General features: G+C 43.1%; 1 protein-coding gene and 1 non-coding gene across 2 annotated transcripts in view; both read right to left on the bottom strand.

Moving 5' to 3' along the window:
- The window catches only part of grm8a (glutamate receptor, metabotropic 8a), a 666822-nt gene that overhangs the window by 181678 nt on the left and 468260 nt on the right, over positions 1-16884 (bottom strand). The gene's annotated exons all lie outside the window — the stretch shown is intronic.
- LOC117504508 lies at positions 9590-9781 on the bottom strand. Its single transcript, XR_004558809.1, has one exon. It is a non-coding gene; the product is annotated as a U2 spliceosomal RNA (small nuclear RNA).

Raw genomic sequence — 16884 nt, 5'->3', positions numbered from 1 at the left:
TTCTACCTGCTCATAGACTGTAAACCAGGGGCGGATCCAGACAGAAAGAGGGCATTGTGGGGCAACGCCCCTACATACACATACACATATATATATATATATATATATATATATATATATATATATATATATATATATATATATATATATATATATATATATATATATATGTATACGAGGTCTGTTAGAAAAGTAATGGACCTTTTTATTTTTTTCAAAAACTATATGGATTTGATTCATATGTTTTTACGTCAGCCAAGCTTGAACCTTCGTGCACATGCGTGAGTTTTTCCACACCTGTCGGTTGTGTCATTCACCTGTGGGCAGGCTTTGAGTGAGCACTGGTCCACCCCCCTCGTCGTTGTTTCATTGCGAGGAAATGGTGGAATGATTTGGGCTTTTTTTCCATCAGAATTTTTTCAGAAGCTGTTAGAGACAGGCAGCTGGAAACCATTCGAAAAATTTATCTGGCATTCGGTGAAAATTTTACGGGCTTGGTAGAGAATAAGGAGTGTTACTACAGCTTTAAGGACGGCCCACAATGGCGCATGGCGCACCGCACTCCGAGCAGCCAGCGAGAGGCAGAAACCACCACATAATTTCTAAATGGATGGCTGTGTGGAGCCGGGACCGTCGTGTGCACTTTCTCTGGTTATCACAAGAGCTGGACATCAGCCATTTTCCGGCAGATTTCACTTTTAACAAGAGATTTTGTCATGGAAAGCCGTATGGAGGCTTCGCGCATCACGACCGATTCGCTGATGGAGCGAGACAAAGGAACACCTCCGTTTCGGAGTGCCAGAGGACAAGTTGGGACATGCCCAGCTCTCCACAATTTCTCTTATACTCACTCGACTGGTAAGCACTGAAAGCCGAGATAGGCATGTCCCAACTTGTCCTCTAACACTCCGAAATGGAGGTGTTCCTTTGTCAGTTTCTGAAAAAATTCTGATGAAAAAAAAAGCCCAAACCATTCCGCCATTTCCTTGCAATGAAACAACGACGAGAGGGGTGGAGCAGTGCTCACTCAAAGCCTGCCCACAGGCGAATGACGCAACCGACAGGTGTGGAAAAACACGCATGCGCACGAAGGTTCAAGCTTGGCTGACGTAAAAACATATGAATCAAATCCATATAGTTTTTGAAAAAAATAAAAAGGTCTGTTACTTTTCTAACAGACCTCATATATTACTCCCAAAGGGCTGAGCAGTAGAGGAAACAAAGGCTTTGCTAAGCAGCGAGCTCAGCAGTACACGTGCAACAAATGTAGCAGAGATTGTCACTCGCGCATTGGACTGATAATGTTGTGGGCTGGGGTGTTTGGCTGGCTTGGTTTTTGTTTTCTGTTTCTCCCACCAGGTGGTATGCATTCAGGACTGAGTGGCTGAGCATTAGGACCTCACCCTGAACACCTGAGGCTTGTTTTCACATGCAGGTCATCAGGACTCACAGCTGTGGTGTATTCTGTCTTGATCAGAGATTGCTGCATTTAAACCTTGAATGAACAGTGTGTGATTGCCAGAGACTCGACCTTGTAAGCAGACGTGTGAGATCGACGTCAGGAGAACAATCTCACCATCACGGACGCAGAGACCGCTCCAGGTTTGACGCCACAGTCTGTGAAGGAGGATTGGGTGAGGTCTCACGCTCTTCAGCACACTTCCTGAGGTAATTTGGTTTTTGGTGACTTTTATGAAGTAATGACAGTGGATTTGGTGTCCCTCACACCTTGTGTTAGTGAGCTGTCACGTTATGCTAATTGTCTAATCAGCTTCTGCTGCAGTGGAGATTTGAACTGAGTTGTTCCGTGCCTGCAGGGTGAGAAGCTGATGTATAGATTTAAGCCAGGAAGTGTTTGCTGATTGCGTGCACCTTTGAGTTGTGTCTCTCTGTGTGGAGTTGGACTCACCTCATGTTTTCTTTCTTCACAGACTTGGTTTGTCGCGGCCACCTGGGGGGTGTCGGCGGGGTCCCTGGGTCCGAACTGCTGTGGCTCCGGACCGTTTGCGCTGTTGAGAGCGCGCCGTGTTCCCACCTCACCAGACCGCGGACTTTTTAGTTGTTTAGTACTGCACCCACTGTTATGTTTATTAAATTCTGTTATCTTTTGAACCGTGCTCTTCTTATTTTATGCTGGGTCCTTTCAAACGTTGGGTCGGTGCTCCGACCGCGTCCGAAACATAACAGTAGTCTCTGGCCATTTAACAATGGACCAGCGGAAGCAGAGACGGTATTTTTGCCGGGAAGGCTGCAGCAGATGTTGGAGTTGATCCGGGATCACTTGCGGGTGCTCTCCGCCCGGGTTGTGCGCGTTGGTGCGCGCATGGTGGAGTTTACAGCTTGGGTCGTGTCGCACCCCACTGTTACCGCTGTAGCCCCGTCTCCTCCCGTGCAGCTGGCTCTGACGCCTGTTGTAGCAGCCCCGGTGGTATTTAGTTTGCACTTTAAGCTGTTTGTTATAATCTGCTGTCGTTTACAGCAGTGTGTATTGGTTTTTACTCTGTTGCCACAGGGATTTTCTTATTTGGCACTTTGGCTCCCTCTGTTGGTGACAGAGTCACATTACCGTTCAGGTTCAAGGGATGGAAAACACAATGTTTTTCCATTCTTTGCACTTGACGACGTAGGCCAATGTTAGTTTTTTTTTTTTATTGGTCTATTATCTGTTTCTTGTTTTAGTATGAGGTGTTTTTATCAGGGGTTAATTTGTTGTTTTTGTGGGTTTTAAAGCACTGTCTGTGGTCTGGTGGAGTTGAAAATGCAGGCTGTCTGGAGCATAGTTTGACCCAGGTGACTTTATGTTTGTCTGTTGATCTTTTTTATTTCTTTTGGTTTCACCTCCCAGGGTTTGATGGGACGGTCCTCTGGGGGGTGATGGGGGGGTAATTGGGTTGTTTTTTCTTTTTTCTTTTTTTTTGTTTTTGTTGTTCCCTCTCTTCTCCTCTGGCTCCAGCTGTGTGAGCCGTACGTTGTCGGCGTTGCTGGAGTGGTGCAGTTTGGTTATGCTGGGCGTTTCCCAGGTACCTCTGCACCCGGGGGGGTTCGGGGTGTTGTTTTTTTTTGTTGATTCCCTGTTCCACCTCCGGCTTCAGCGCGCCTTTGAGCCGTATGCCATCGGCGTAGCTGAGGTTAGGGGCAGTGGAATATACCCGCAGCTGGTGGCTGGTTTAAAAGTCGGAGGGGTGGCGCCGTCTTGTGCCGTACGCCATTACCGCTGTTCCACTCCTCCCAGTTGACTTTTGGGGTATAGTCGTGGTTGGTGACACTGGATGTACTTCCAGTTTCCACTGCGCTGAGGGGGTGGGGTTGGGGTTGTTGTTTTGTTTGTATGTTTTTTTTTTCCCCAGTTTCCGCCCTCAGGGTGTGACTGTGGTGTCCTCTGGGGGGGAAAGGACTGTGGGTCCATCTAGCCGTAGACGGCCGGGGCTGGGTCTGTTAGTCATGGGGGGGGCGTCTCCTGGGGTTTGATAGAACGGTCCTCTGGGAGGCGATGGGAGCCCCCGTGGGTGACTTTGGATCCCAGAGGGACCTCGACTGTGGTTATTACTCCTGGAGCTGGCGGGATGTCCTCTGGGGGGTGTTGGTCCCTACATGTCGTCCGGGGGGGGGGGGGAGGGGGTGTTAGAGTTTTTTTTTTTGCAAGCTTAAGTTTGGGTTGTGTTTTTTCTTTTCTCCTCTTCCCGGGGTTTGATGGGACGGTCCTCTGGGGAGGGGGGGGGTTGGTATGGTTGTTTGTGTTTGTCTTTTTTTTTCTTTTTTTTGTTTTATGACTAAGCAGACTTTAACACACAGTCGGAAGAAGGCTGAGTACACAGTTTCAAGAACTCCTGGCCAAAATTATGCAAAGTGAACAACTGAAGTAAGAGTCGACAGGAATGAACGCAAAGATGCAGTCAGAGGTGGAGACTATAACAGGTTTGCTAAATGAAACAGAGGGCAAGACCATTAAAGTCAACAAAGGATATCTCTGCACTGGAGTGTCAGCTGCGGAGCAGTCTACTGCAGACAGGCTCAGGGTGAGAAAGGATGAGCTCTGGGATGAGTGATAGTCTCGGCACAAAGTTCCCTGTTGACAGAGAAGAGGCGGCTGGAAGCGTGCATTATCCAGCTGAAGGAAGAACTAGAGAAGCTCAACATTGAGATGATCAATGACTGCATGAAGAAATTAACATTGCAGGTTGAGCAGCTGATGATGGAGCTGTCGTCAGAGCACAGTAACGCACAGCTCCTGGAGACGGGCCTTCCCCAGCTGGATCGTCAGCACAAGGAGCTGAAACTGAAGCTGCAGGAGGTGTTTTTTGTTCCCAGCCAACATTCCAGCCATGGTCCCTGGAGGGGGGCTTTGTTTTTTCTGGCCCAGGTCCGTGTGGTCGCCAGGAGGCTTCCCGTGAGGGTGGGGTACTGTTGTGGGCTGGGGTGTTTGGCTGGCTTGGTTTTTGTTTTCTGTTTCTCCCACCAGGTGGTATGCATTCAGGACTGAGTGGCTGAGCATTAGGACCTCACCCTGAACACCTGAGGCTTGTTTTCATGTGCAGGTAATCAGGACTCACAGCTGTGGTGTATTCTGTCTTGATCAGAGATTGCTGCATTTAAACCTTGAATGCACAGTGTGTGATTGCCAGAGACTCGACCTTGTGAGCAGACGTGTGAGATCGACGTCAGGAGAACAATCTCACCATCACGGACGCAGAGACCACTCCAGGTTTGACGCCACAGTCTGTGAAGGAGGATTGGGTGAGGTCTCACGCTCTTCAGCACACTTCCTGAGGTAATTTGGTTTTTGGTGACTTTTATGAAGTAATGACAGTGGATTTGGTGTCCCTCACACCTTGTGTTAGTGAGCTGTCACGTTATGCTAATTGTCTAATCAGCTTCTGCTGCAGTGGAGATTTGAACTGAGTTGTTCCGTGTCTGCAGGGTGAGAAGCTGATGTATAGATTTAAGCCAGGAAGTGTTTGCTGATTGCGTGCACCTTTGAGTTGTGTCTCTCTGTGTGGAGTTGGACTCACCTCATGTTTTCTTTCTTCACAGACTTGGTTTGTCGCGGCCACCTGGGGGGTGTCGGCGGGGTCCCTGGGTCCGAACTGCTGTGGCTCCGGACCGTTTGCGCTGTTGAGAGCGCGCCGTGTTTCCACCTCACCAGACCGCGGACTTTTTAGTTGTTTAGTACTGCACCCATTGTTATGTTTATTAAATTCTGTTATCTTTTGAACCGTGCTCTGCTTATTTTATGCTGGGTCCTTTCAAACGCTGGGTCGGTGCTCCGACCGCGTCCGAAACATAACAGATAAGTCATTCACGCAGTTGCAGATAGAAACAAAAGACAAAAATTTCCTCTATATTTGTATTGTCAACTGAGTTGGTAGCATGGCCCAAGCAGAGAGTCTCCCCTTTGAGTCTGGTCTGCTTGAGGTTTCTTCCTCAAATCATCGGAGAGAGTTTTTTTTTTACCACTGTCACCTGTGTACTTGCTCTAGGGGTTGGTAAGGTTAGACCTTACTTGTGTGAAGCGCATTGGCAGCTTTGTTGTGATTTGGTGCTATATAAATTAAATTAACTGAAATTGATTTTATCCACTTTTTCAATTCAAACAAAAAAACAAAAAACAATCTGGATGCTACACCACTGTCTCCCACAGACGGACGGATGCCAGGAGGTATATATTAATAATAATTTCTTCAGGTACTGTACAACCTGGACATGAGAAAACTTCCAGTGCTGTTATTACTTGACTTCAATGCAGCTTTTGATGTGGCTGACTGTGCAATATATACTCCACAGCCTGATTGGCTTATCTGTTACTGTTTTGAGTTGGTTTAAATCTTTATCATGCCTGATATTTTATATTATATTATATTATGTGTGTATATATATATATATATATATATATATGAATGTTCATCTAACAGCATTAAATTAAATTGTGGTGTTCTCCAAGGCTTAAGTTTAGGTCCACTTTTTTTATCTTTTCTGCCAGTTAGGAATGTCATCAGGAGACAAGGCATACATTTCCATAGTTACACTGATGATATGCAGCTTTCCATTGCTGGGGTACTGATTATCACTCCAAAAGCACAGAGGAAGAAACTATAAAAAAGCATTTCCCCACATGTATATCGATGTGAGACGAAGGGGCTACCTAACCCATCACATAGTGACACAAAAGGGCACTGACCAAATGTCACAATGTGATGAGATGGGAGTGAGAATGTGTAGGCCATCGCGGACCCAAGATGATTCCACTGTTTGATGGATGCAGTAATGTGTGGCACCGGCACATACTCCCAGACCTGACCTGACTGAGTAAATGGATTGATAAATTTGCTTATTGAATACCTGGTGGAATTATTTACTCACGCTTCCTCCTCCTCTTTTCTCCTTCATCCACTTTCATTCTTCTCCAGAGTTGGTGTTCAACCGCAGCGATATGGTTTCTCCTCCTGCTTTTTAAAGAGCCATTTGCCGCAGAACACCACTTTTTATGAATAATGCGATGCCACTGCCATGTGGCTAATATATATTACATTTTCACAATATTACTGATATATATCACCGCTGGTAGTACACACAGCTAATATAAATTATTCATTAGTCATTATTCATATTATACTGAATCACTGTCATTTCAGCTGTGCCCCCCCCCCCCCCCAGCTCTTTTTTAATTTCCCTTCGTCAGTCCATTCTCCATCGAATCTCTTTCAGCTTTCATGTGAACAAATAAAGATGCTTTGTTTGTGTTGCTGAAGGAATGTGTGCATTTTGTCACTGGGTCTTCCGTCATCTTTACACCCTCGGAAAGGATAGACACAAACTTCATGTGCAAAAAAAAAAAAATAATAATAATGTTATTCACCATCAGCTGTTTGTTTGTCTTCTTGGCAGTATATCTCTATCATACACAAAACTGATTTCGCTGAAATCTGGTGGACAGTAAGAGCTTGGCTCAAAGAAGAAATTATTATGCACGGCATCGTGTGGCTCAAGGACTAGTCTTAATTCCTAATTTTGTAGATCGCAGATGGCAGGATTTACTGTTTTTGAATTATTGTAATAACAAACTGGACGCAATAAACTCATCTATAGGATAGGATACATGCCTAGGAAAAGGTTAATTTACACGAGCATTTCCAAAGCCTACAAAATGTTGGCTGACGGCTTATGAAGTCAAAAAAATATCCGGTGTTGCAGACTGAATGGTCCCCCTAAAAATCTGTCCCCCCTGATGATGCGGTTCACAGATTAACACGTCATTTCTGCGTCAAACTGCACTGCAGTCATCATCTATCTCAGCGACAGATATCTATAGCTTTTGTACAACAAACATTTCCACATAAATTCAGCATTATTTCATCATAAAAGGCGGCGGAAGCGATCAGAGCGCCGTGGCTAAATAAGCTCCATTTGATTGCTTTGGGTAAAGAGGCTCCGTCTCAGATGTGTTGCTGTGGTCCGAAATGACACATGCACAGATGCAAAAGGTGAACCAATTTTTACACACCGAGTTTGGGGTGTTTAAAACTAAAACATATAGCTGATATTTTCACTTTATAAAATGCCAGATGTGACGTTAATTTAAATAACTTGTTTGGCATTACTTTGGCTAAAAATTTAACCATAAGTTAAAACTGTATGCCTGTTGATGACTTGCGTGATATGCTGGCGAGACTGTATGGTGTAAAGAGAAATTTTCTTTATTATGCCTCTTCCTCCTCTTTTTCCTTGGTTACCATGTCTTGTTTGCTGACAGAAAGCTAATCTGACATAGACGCGCTGGCTCGTTGTTGTGTCAGTAGCTGCTAGTGTACTGAAATCAATAGTGAAAGTTAGCGGTTTAGCTTTTATCTGTAACTTCTCCTAATTTTTTTAGGAGTTTATCGGTTTAGCTTTGTAAAAGATCATTTTTCAGTTGGCGGATTAACTGTTATCGAAGCTAACTTTTTGGTTAGCTATTCCCACCACTGATGCTAACTAATAATGTCTGTAAAAGTGCCCAAACATTGTGTTGACATAATGTCTGGCCTCAACTGTTAAATCCTTGAATCCTTGGTGGAGGTATGCGCTCACTGAAGTCCCTCTAATTTGATCGGACACCATTAGAAGAGACGCCGACATTTAAGGAAAAGTTTGACAACACTTTCAAGAAATTCTGCTTTCTCAGAATGTAAAAGTTGGAGAACCACGCCCTACTTTTTTTCTGGGTCCGGCTCAAAAGTTCTCAATCGCCTCTCATATTTAGACAACAAGTTGACAAGTTGATGTGTTGGAAGCAAGAAAAATGGGGACACCTTCAGACTTGACTGACTTTGACAAGGGCCAAATTGTGATGGCGAGACAACTCGGCAAGAACATCTCCAAAACTGCACCTTCTGAGCTCTCTACTTAAATTGATCCAAGGAAGTAAAACTGATGAACTGACATCACGTTTATAGGCACTCAAGCCTCATTTGATGCACCTAATGTTGGTTTCTGATCAAAGGGTCTTGTGGAATCTGTACCTAGATGGGTCACTGACATTGTAGTTGCAAAAGGGGGCAGGTGGTCAAAATGCCATGGCTGATCAGTGTAGTTCCAAAATCAGGCATAAGATGAAATAAGTAGAATTACAAAAGGATAATAACTGAAAATATACCATAATAGGGCTTTTTTGGTTCTAATTCGACATCCTTTTCAATCTCCGAGGGATGTGTTGCTTCTAAATGTATGGTGCAGGACTCCTGTAAGGGCACTTCTGAGTTTGTGCCAGTGACAGTCCTCCAAATGAAGATGGATAAAGAGTGAAGTGGCTCCTTATCTCACCAACTGAAACATAATCCTACAGAGTCAGAGGTCCTTTCTCCGTCTGTTTGTGTCTCTAATTGTCCATCAAGGTTTCCATCAGTCTTTGCTTCCGTCCTTCGCTCCATATGGCTCCGAGATCTTTTCCACTGGGGACAGAAGAGTTTAACCAGCCTGCTGGTTTAATAACTCTCCCTCCCCGTGGGCCTCATTAAGACACAGTCTATTTGAGTTGAGCAAATGTGTGTTTGAGTCTGACAGCGGCTGTGTGTAAGTTGGACTAAGTTTGCATCTAATTACCTCCTGGAAGAGACAGGCACATCCACAAATCACTCATGTTTAATCGAGACTCCACCATCAGAGATATAACCAAAAACACATCTTCAGATGGCAAACTATCAGTAGTAGTCTTGAGAAAGTAATGTTCCAATTAATTACACTTTGTACCACATACATAGTTTATATAACATGAGGAAAATGCCATGGGTAAGCTTATGTGTGTATATGTGTGTGTGTGTGTGTGTGCAAACCTTTAATAATCTATGTAATAATCCAACACTGAAAAGATGTTTTATATACAGTCTAAATAGAGAAAGTTCAATGTGGCTACAAGATAAATATAAGCAGGACGTTATAAGCTAAGCAGTGTGGATCCTGGTTAGTACTTGGATGGGTGACCGCTTCAGAATGCCAGGAGCTGTGTGTGTTTCCCCAAGGAAACTGGAGATGCACCACGAATGGCATCCAGTATAAAACCTGTGTCAAATACCAATGTGGATCTGATTATATCAACTGTGGCCAAAGGAAATTATTTGGGGGGTGCACCATTCCTGGCAATACTGCAATACCAAGTTGATGCATGGAGTGGACAGAGCAAGCCCCTATTCCATCTCCCTGTTCCAAAAATCACTTTAATATATGGTCCCTGGATAGGGCATGTATCAGATATTAAATGGATAAGAACAGATGCTACACTTTATCTTAGCCAAAAGGCAGAGAACTTTATTATCAATGAATATAATCAACAACCAAACCATGTATATCAATTCACTCAACATGTGCATAAAATACACTTGTCTATTTTAGCCCCACTTAGCCAGTGGCATAGCAACCACTTGTCTGTAGTCGCTGTAATGCCGACTCTGATTCAAAATGAATGGCAGTTGGTCACTTTGCCTCTATCTCATGTCGCTAATGTGACCAAGGGGTGATGGGGTCCCAGCCATGCTTGACAGCATTGTAGACAATGCTGGCAGGTCACTCTCTGCTGGGGAAACTATGTAATGACAATTTCCACCAGCCAAAGTGTTTTTCTGCATTGTTCATTTGGTAAAATAAAAGTTTTAATTTCTGCAAAAATAATGCCAATACCGATATGCTCATGAAAGGTTCATATTATTTTATAACCAATATATCGGTCAAACTCTACAAGACAGATGGATAAATGTTAGATTTGAAAATTTTTTAAGATAAATTCAAAAAAGGCAAACAGGGACAAACAAAATATTGATAGATACAACAAAGGTAGGCAATTTTTTTGATTGATACAAGACAGATATAACAGCAGAGATAATTAGAGATGGATAGGTAGGTATGAGTACAGGCAGGGACAAGACAGTCCAAGAAAAATGAATACAAGATACAGACAAGATGGACAGAAATGTATTCAAGATACAAAATTGCAATGACTAACCATTAATATGGTTTGCAGTGTGGACCATTTAAAAAGACTAAGAAGTGAGTGAAATGTGAGTATCATTTAATTATATGTTAGCAACATTAGCATTAATGTGTTGATGGCTTAGTGATGTTAGGTACACCGATAGCACTGCAGTTACTAAGGAAATATATCTATCCTAGTTTTGTACCAGCTTTGAAGCCAACCTTGATGAAAACCACTGTCCGGTCCGCAAAAATATTCAGTACTCGAACATCAAATCCAAAGTTAGCCTGTGAGCTTTAGCTTGCTTGGTAACTACAAGGTGAGAGGCGTGATGTGGCTTGATTCAGCCCACCCAAGATACACTAGTATGGCTTGGCCAAGAGTTGGGCGGACTCAGGCGCTCCCAAGATTGTAACATCGAGAGCGACCCCATGTGAGCTTCAATCCCGCTCTTTAGGAAACCCTCCATGGAGGGTTTGTCAAGTATATATATATACTAGTATACCTTGTACAGTTAATATTTATGAACTCATGTTGGTGAGGACCAAAAAAGCATGAGGACTGAAAAGAAAAAAGTGCCATCAACATAGTGTTTGGCAACACAGAAACACCCCTAGAGACAAAATCTACAACACTTTCCTGAGGTACACAAACTGTAATCTGTTATGAAATGGCTTTAAAAGCCCTTGTGCTCCCAACAAACCCAAAAGGATTAATGTTAAAGATGATGACTAGCCTCATTAAAATGCACCACATACCGTATGCCTGTATTTGTTGTAGAGCAGCTGCACAAACACCTTCAAACCCAAAGAAAATTGTCCATCGACTTATTGTCTGCTGCTTTCGAATAAACCAATTGTGTCGCTTACTATTCCACGGGCGTATCTGCCACCGCGTGTTTGCCCTCGTTTAGTAGGGTGGAGAGACCTCTGACTGCACGTTATTGGCCCCATTAAACCCGGCGTGCAACACTGTAATCATTCATAGTAAGAAATGCGAGCGCAAATACCGCTGCATAAAATATACATTATTACAAATACTGTCACAAATAGTTTTTGCAATATAAATGGCGCCTCCAAAAGAATGAGTCCGTCGGAAAAAGTACATGTAAAGTCTGCCTTGCAAAATTTTTGGCACTTTTATTTGCCACGTTAGCAGGGAAAGACAATGAAATGATGACGACGCGTTGGTTTCCATGGCCACGCATAACGGCGCAAAGTTTAATTTAAGCACATACCACGGGAAGAGTGCAAAACAAGAGAAAAAGAAAGAAGAAAAGCACAGGCAATGAATACAAAGGGTGAAAGGGAGATTTTAGTATGTACGACAGCTGGATAAAGGGTAATGGAGGGATGAATTTTCATTAAGATTAACAACAAAAGAGCAAACATTTTCCTGTGAGGTGAGACATGGTTGCTGATTATTACCTGCTCCATTCAACACCCATGTCAATAGAAACTGCTGTGAAGCCAACAGCAGCATCTGTTCAAATGTCTCACAATTGTTTTTTCAACTGTTCAATGATAAAGTTGATGGTGCATTAAATACTCTTTACTTCTTAGATTATTATGCTGCACTCTGTAAAAATGCAAGATTTTGTGACTTTGTGAGATTCTAGTGACTAAACATCCTATTTCATGACCAGCTACAAATCTGATGGCTTTTATTCTACATAAACTGATCAATTTTTAAATACTTAGGTGACTATATATAAATAATTATTTCATAGTCAACCATAGTCAATTATTTTAGTTTATTAAATGTGCCTAAAACATTTGAACAGCATATATATATATATATATATATATATATATATATATAAACATTTGTACAGTATTCTATATGGCATGCCAAACAGGAAAATATGAGAATATTGAAGAAAAATTTGAATATATTGAATGAAAACCTGAATATATTGAATGACAACCTGAATATATTGAATGGAACTTGAGAATATTGAATGAAAACCTGACTATATTGAATGAAAACCTGAGAATATTGAATGAAAACCTGAGAATATTGAATGAAATTTTTTCAAAACTGTAAGGCACAACTGAGTGGACACCATTCGATAAATTCAGCTGGTTTTAGGTAAAAATTTTAACGGCTGATGAGAGATTTTGGTCTGGTAGTGTCGCTTTAAGGACGGCCCACGGCGCCTGACGGCAATCTGCGCTTCGAGGCGGCAGCGTCTCGCTGTTTCAAGTTGAAAACTTCCACATTTCAGGCTCTGTTGACCCAGGAAGTCGTCAGAGAACAGAGAACATTCAGAAGAAGTCGGCATGAGGAGTTTATTCGGACATTCCATTGTTAACTGACATTTTGTAATGAAAGAACATGCGGGCAGAGTCGCATGCCAGGCCGGACCCGACCGCGGGGGGGGGGGGGGCGCGACAGGAAAAACACCTCCGTTGGAAACCTTAACGGGCAAGTTGGAACATGCCCAAGCTGTTAAACAATTTCTCAGTTACTCACTTGTTGAAAGCCATCAAAAGCCGCCTGAATTTTACAAATGGTTTTCAATATATATATATATATATATATATATATATATATATATATATATATATATATATATATATATATATATATATATATATATATATATACAGGGTGAACACAGAAACACTCCTTGGTCTCAAATATTTATAATATCACAAGTTACCTGAATAATTTTACAATTTTGGTACAGCTGCAGAAAGTCTTCAAGTTTTTTTCCTCTTTTGCAGTTTCTTCTTCAAAATTTGCTCCCCATCCAACCTGATGGAGCTTGAGAGGTGCTGCAAAGAGGAATCGACAAAACTGCCCAAACATAGATTGTGGTGTCATATTCAACAAGACTTGAGGCTGTAATTGCAGACAAAGGTGCAAAGTATTGAGCAAAGGGTGTGAAAACGTACGTACATGTGACTTCAAAATGAACATTTTATTGAGCATATGCAGTGAGGTGCTGGCATTTGTCGTGACAATCGCTTGTAATGTGACTGCATATGCCAAGACTCGACCTAAATAAGAGGAGGCTCCCGAAAACCTTTAGTGATTAAGACTTTTGCAAAGTGCAGCATTGCATATTTCCAAATGTAACGTTCACTTGACTGACAGATAAAGGACAAGGTGGTGAAGACAGTAGTGAGAGACAGACGGGCAGCGGCAGAGGCACAGAGCAAAGACAACAAAGATTACAAACGCAAGAGCATGAGAAGCATTCCCACGAGAACGACAAGCCACAATCTACACACAAGAAAAGAAAGAAAAAAGTCAATAGTGTAAGAAGACTGCTTCCTGCTCTCCCTGCACTTTAATTCCACAGCGTGTACAGTGACTGTCACAGACAGTGTAATTCAACGGTGGGCTGCAGCCACTAATAGGTCTGGGTGGAGAAATGCATGTGCGTATCCCGTCTACACACGACCGGCTTTGCGTTTCTGCCTTTGCATTGCCCTGGCACGCCCGTCTTAGTGTGTCTGCATCCAGGCTACGGGTGGGAAATGACACTTCGGCAAATCCAGGGTGCGATGACTAGAGAGAGATCAGCAAGCATTACAACGGAGCCGGGGCTGAAAAACAAAAATGAAAGGCGAGCTGGAGCTGCCTGCCTGTGATTCATTTCCCATAAAGCCCAGCAAAGCCTTTCTGCACAGCGTGATGGGATTAAAGGTAAGTAGGTGAGCAAAGTTCAATGCAACCCTGACCCCAAACCAGTGGGAAATTGACTTTTTCTTGCGTTGAATGGAAAAAAAAAAACAAACAACTAAATTCCATTTGATTTCATTGAGGTTCCAACATATTTGTTTCAACTGTGGGGGCCAAATTCATCGGATCAAGGAGGAAAAACAAAAAGACCACATTTTGGTGTGTGGAAAAATGAGCGTTATTTGATCTCTGTTACTCTGGCGAGCTGTAGATCCAGTGCATGGTCAAACATAACAAGGTGCTCAGGGTCAAATCAAGAATTAAAATGATTGTCGAAACCTGATTACAACTCCATTAATTTTATTTTAAATTGCAAAAGAGAAGAAATTTGTTAAAGTGAACCATTTGTGACACGGCGTTCCCTTTACATATGGTGCCACATCGTCAAAGATCATGTGACCCTTTGAAAGACTGGTGTTGAGCCACCTGAAGGACATCATAGGACCCCTGTTGGATCCCATGCCTACTGGGCAAACAGGTCAGTCGAGGATGTGGTCAACACAGGGCTGCGTTTCATCCTGGAACACCTCGACTCTGCATGGATATACGCTAGAATCTTGTTTGTGGATTTTAGCTCTGTATTCAAAACCATCGTCCCTGAAGTCCTCCGCCACAAACTGACTCAGCTCACTATGCCAGCCTGCATGTGCCCGTGGATCACTAACTTCCAGACGGACAGAATGCAGGAGGTGATGCTAGGAAAATTCACAAGCAGAACTCAGAAAACCAGCACCACTGTGTCCCTCAGGGATGTGTACTTGTCCCACTGTTCTTCTCCCTTTATACCAATGAGTGCACATTGAATAATCCATCTGTTAAACTCCTGAAGTTTGCAGATGACACTACAATGATTGGCCACATCTGAGAGCCGGACGGTTCTGCATAGAGATGGGAGGTGGAATGCCTGGTCCTTTGACATTGGACTTCATGGGGAGCCCCCACCACTGCCTCCATCATCATTCTCAATTACACTGTGTCCACATTGGAAACATCAAGGTTTTCTGGGATGCACCACCTACCAGGACGTGGACAGCAAACACAAACACACTCATCAAGGAAATGGGCAGGAAACATCACTGCAGACCCATCACACTCTGGTCATGACTTCTTTGAACTTCTGCCGTCTGGGTGGTGAACACTGTACGCCAAAACAACCAGGCATGGAAACAATTTCTTCCTTCAGGCCATCACTCTAATGAACAGTTAAGTATACTGTTCATGAATAATAAACCTCCGACTCCAACACACACGGAACTCTCATCAGAGCTGACAGAGTTAACAAATATCTGCAAATAGATCTGTATCACATGAACATGAACATAATGAACGTATTCACCATTCTCTACGCACCCACTTTGCACTGTTGTCATTACATTTCACATGTCTTATATAGTTACTAATTTCATTGCACTGTTACAATTAATTGCATTTTAATCTGTTGACACTTTATAAAATGCTAACTGTACATGGTGTCCATCATACTATACGGTCCAAACTACAGTTAGTTATTATTATTCCTTCCCTCACCCTTGTCCTGTTTAACTCTCGAATATGTGGATTCCTGGACAGGATAGTAAATTAAGAGACGCCTGTGTGTGGGTTTGTTTAATGTGAGAATGGTGTTGCTTGCTAACAAGCACAAGGTCCTTGACAGAACCTTGACAGAGCCTTAGCCTCATCCAATGGACCTGCTGCAGCCTTCATCCGCCTTCACAGCTGTTGGGTCATAAGGTATTTACCTCCTCCGCCTAATCACCTTTGAGGACTTCTTGTTTAATCACAGCCCTTTTACGGTGAGAAGCTCGACTAGGGACAAGGAGTAGAGCCACTGCTTTTTTGTATTAAAACGAGCCAGCTGAGTTGGGTTAGGGCATCTAGTGAGGATGCCCAAACCTGGTAGTCTCTCTGGAAGGTCTTCCAGACACATCCAACTGGGAGGAGGCTACAGGGAAGCCCCAGGACACGCTGGAGGGATTATATTTCCCAGATGGCTTGGGAACACCTTTGGATTCCACAGGAAGAGTTACAGGACTTGGGAAGTGAGGGATTAGCCGCTTGATCTGCTGCCACCCTAACCCGGTGTCACCGACTGAATGGTACGCCTTAAAAATCGGTCTGCCTTGCCTTCACTGCGCATGCATCATTAGCTGTGGTTCACCACTTATCAACTCTTTTCTGCTTAAAACTGACTTTAGAATGATTTAAGATGTTTTACCTTGTCATCGGATGGTTAATAATCCCATTAATCCATTTGATTGCTTTGGGTGAAGAGACTCTGTCTGGGACGAGCTGCTGTGGTCCGAAATGACGCATGCGCAGTGGAGGCAGGGCGGACCAATTTTTAGGAGTGGACCGTTCGGTCTGCAACACCGGTCCCAGATAAAAAGCATCAAATGAATACGTGTGGTTAAACAACTCCTCCAAAAAGCACCTAATAGAAAGTTGATGTATGCATGTTGGGCTACTCATCTTCGGACCTTTTGCTGATTTGTACCAAAGTTGGTATTACAATGAATGTTGACCCCAAAACTACCCTCCAAGAATTAATTTGGGCAAAGGTCAAGGAATTTTCTTTTCAACCCAATTTGGACCTCTTAGGTGGATTCCAGATTTGCCATAGCAAGGTCAACCATAGGGCAATCTTTTTGGGTGCAGGTCAAGGTCAGATGGTCAAATGTCAGACTGCATTAGCCCTTGCCATCTTGAAACTCACAGATACTGTATTATTACCCAGTTTTTGAAAAGGTGAACAG

This window comes from Thalassophryne amazonica, chromosome 22 (assembly GCF_902500255.1).
Source record: "Thalassophryne amazonica chromosome 22, fThaAma1.1, whole genome shotgun sequence".
In the NCBI taxonomy this organism is placed as follows: Eukaryota; Metazoa; Chordata; class Actinopteri; order Batrachoidiformes; family Batrachoididae; genus Thalassophryne; species Thalassophryne amazonica.
Note: the sequence above shows the minus strand (reverse complement) of the source record. Positions and strands in the feature narration are given on the sequence as shown.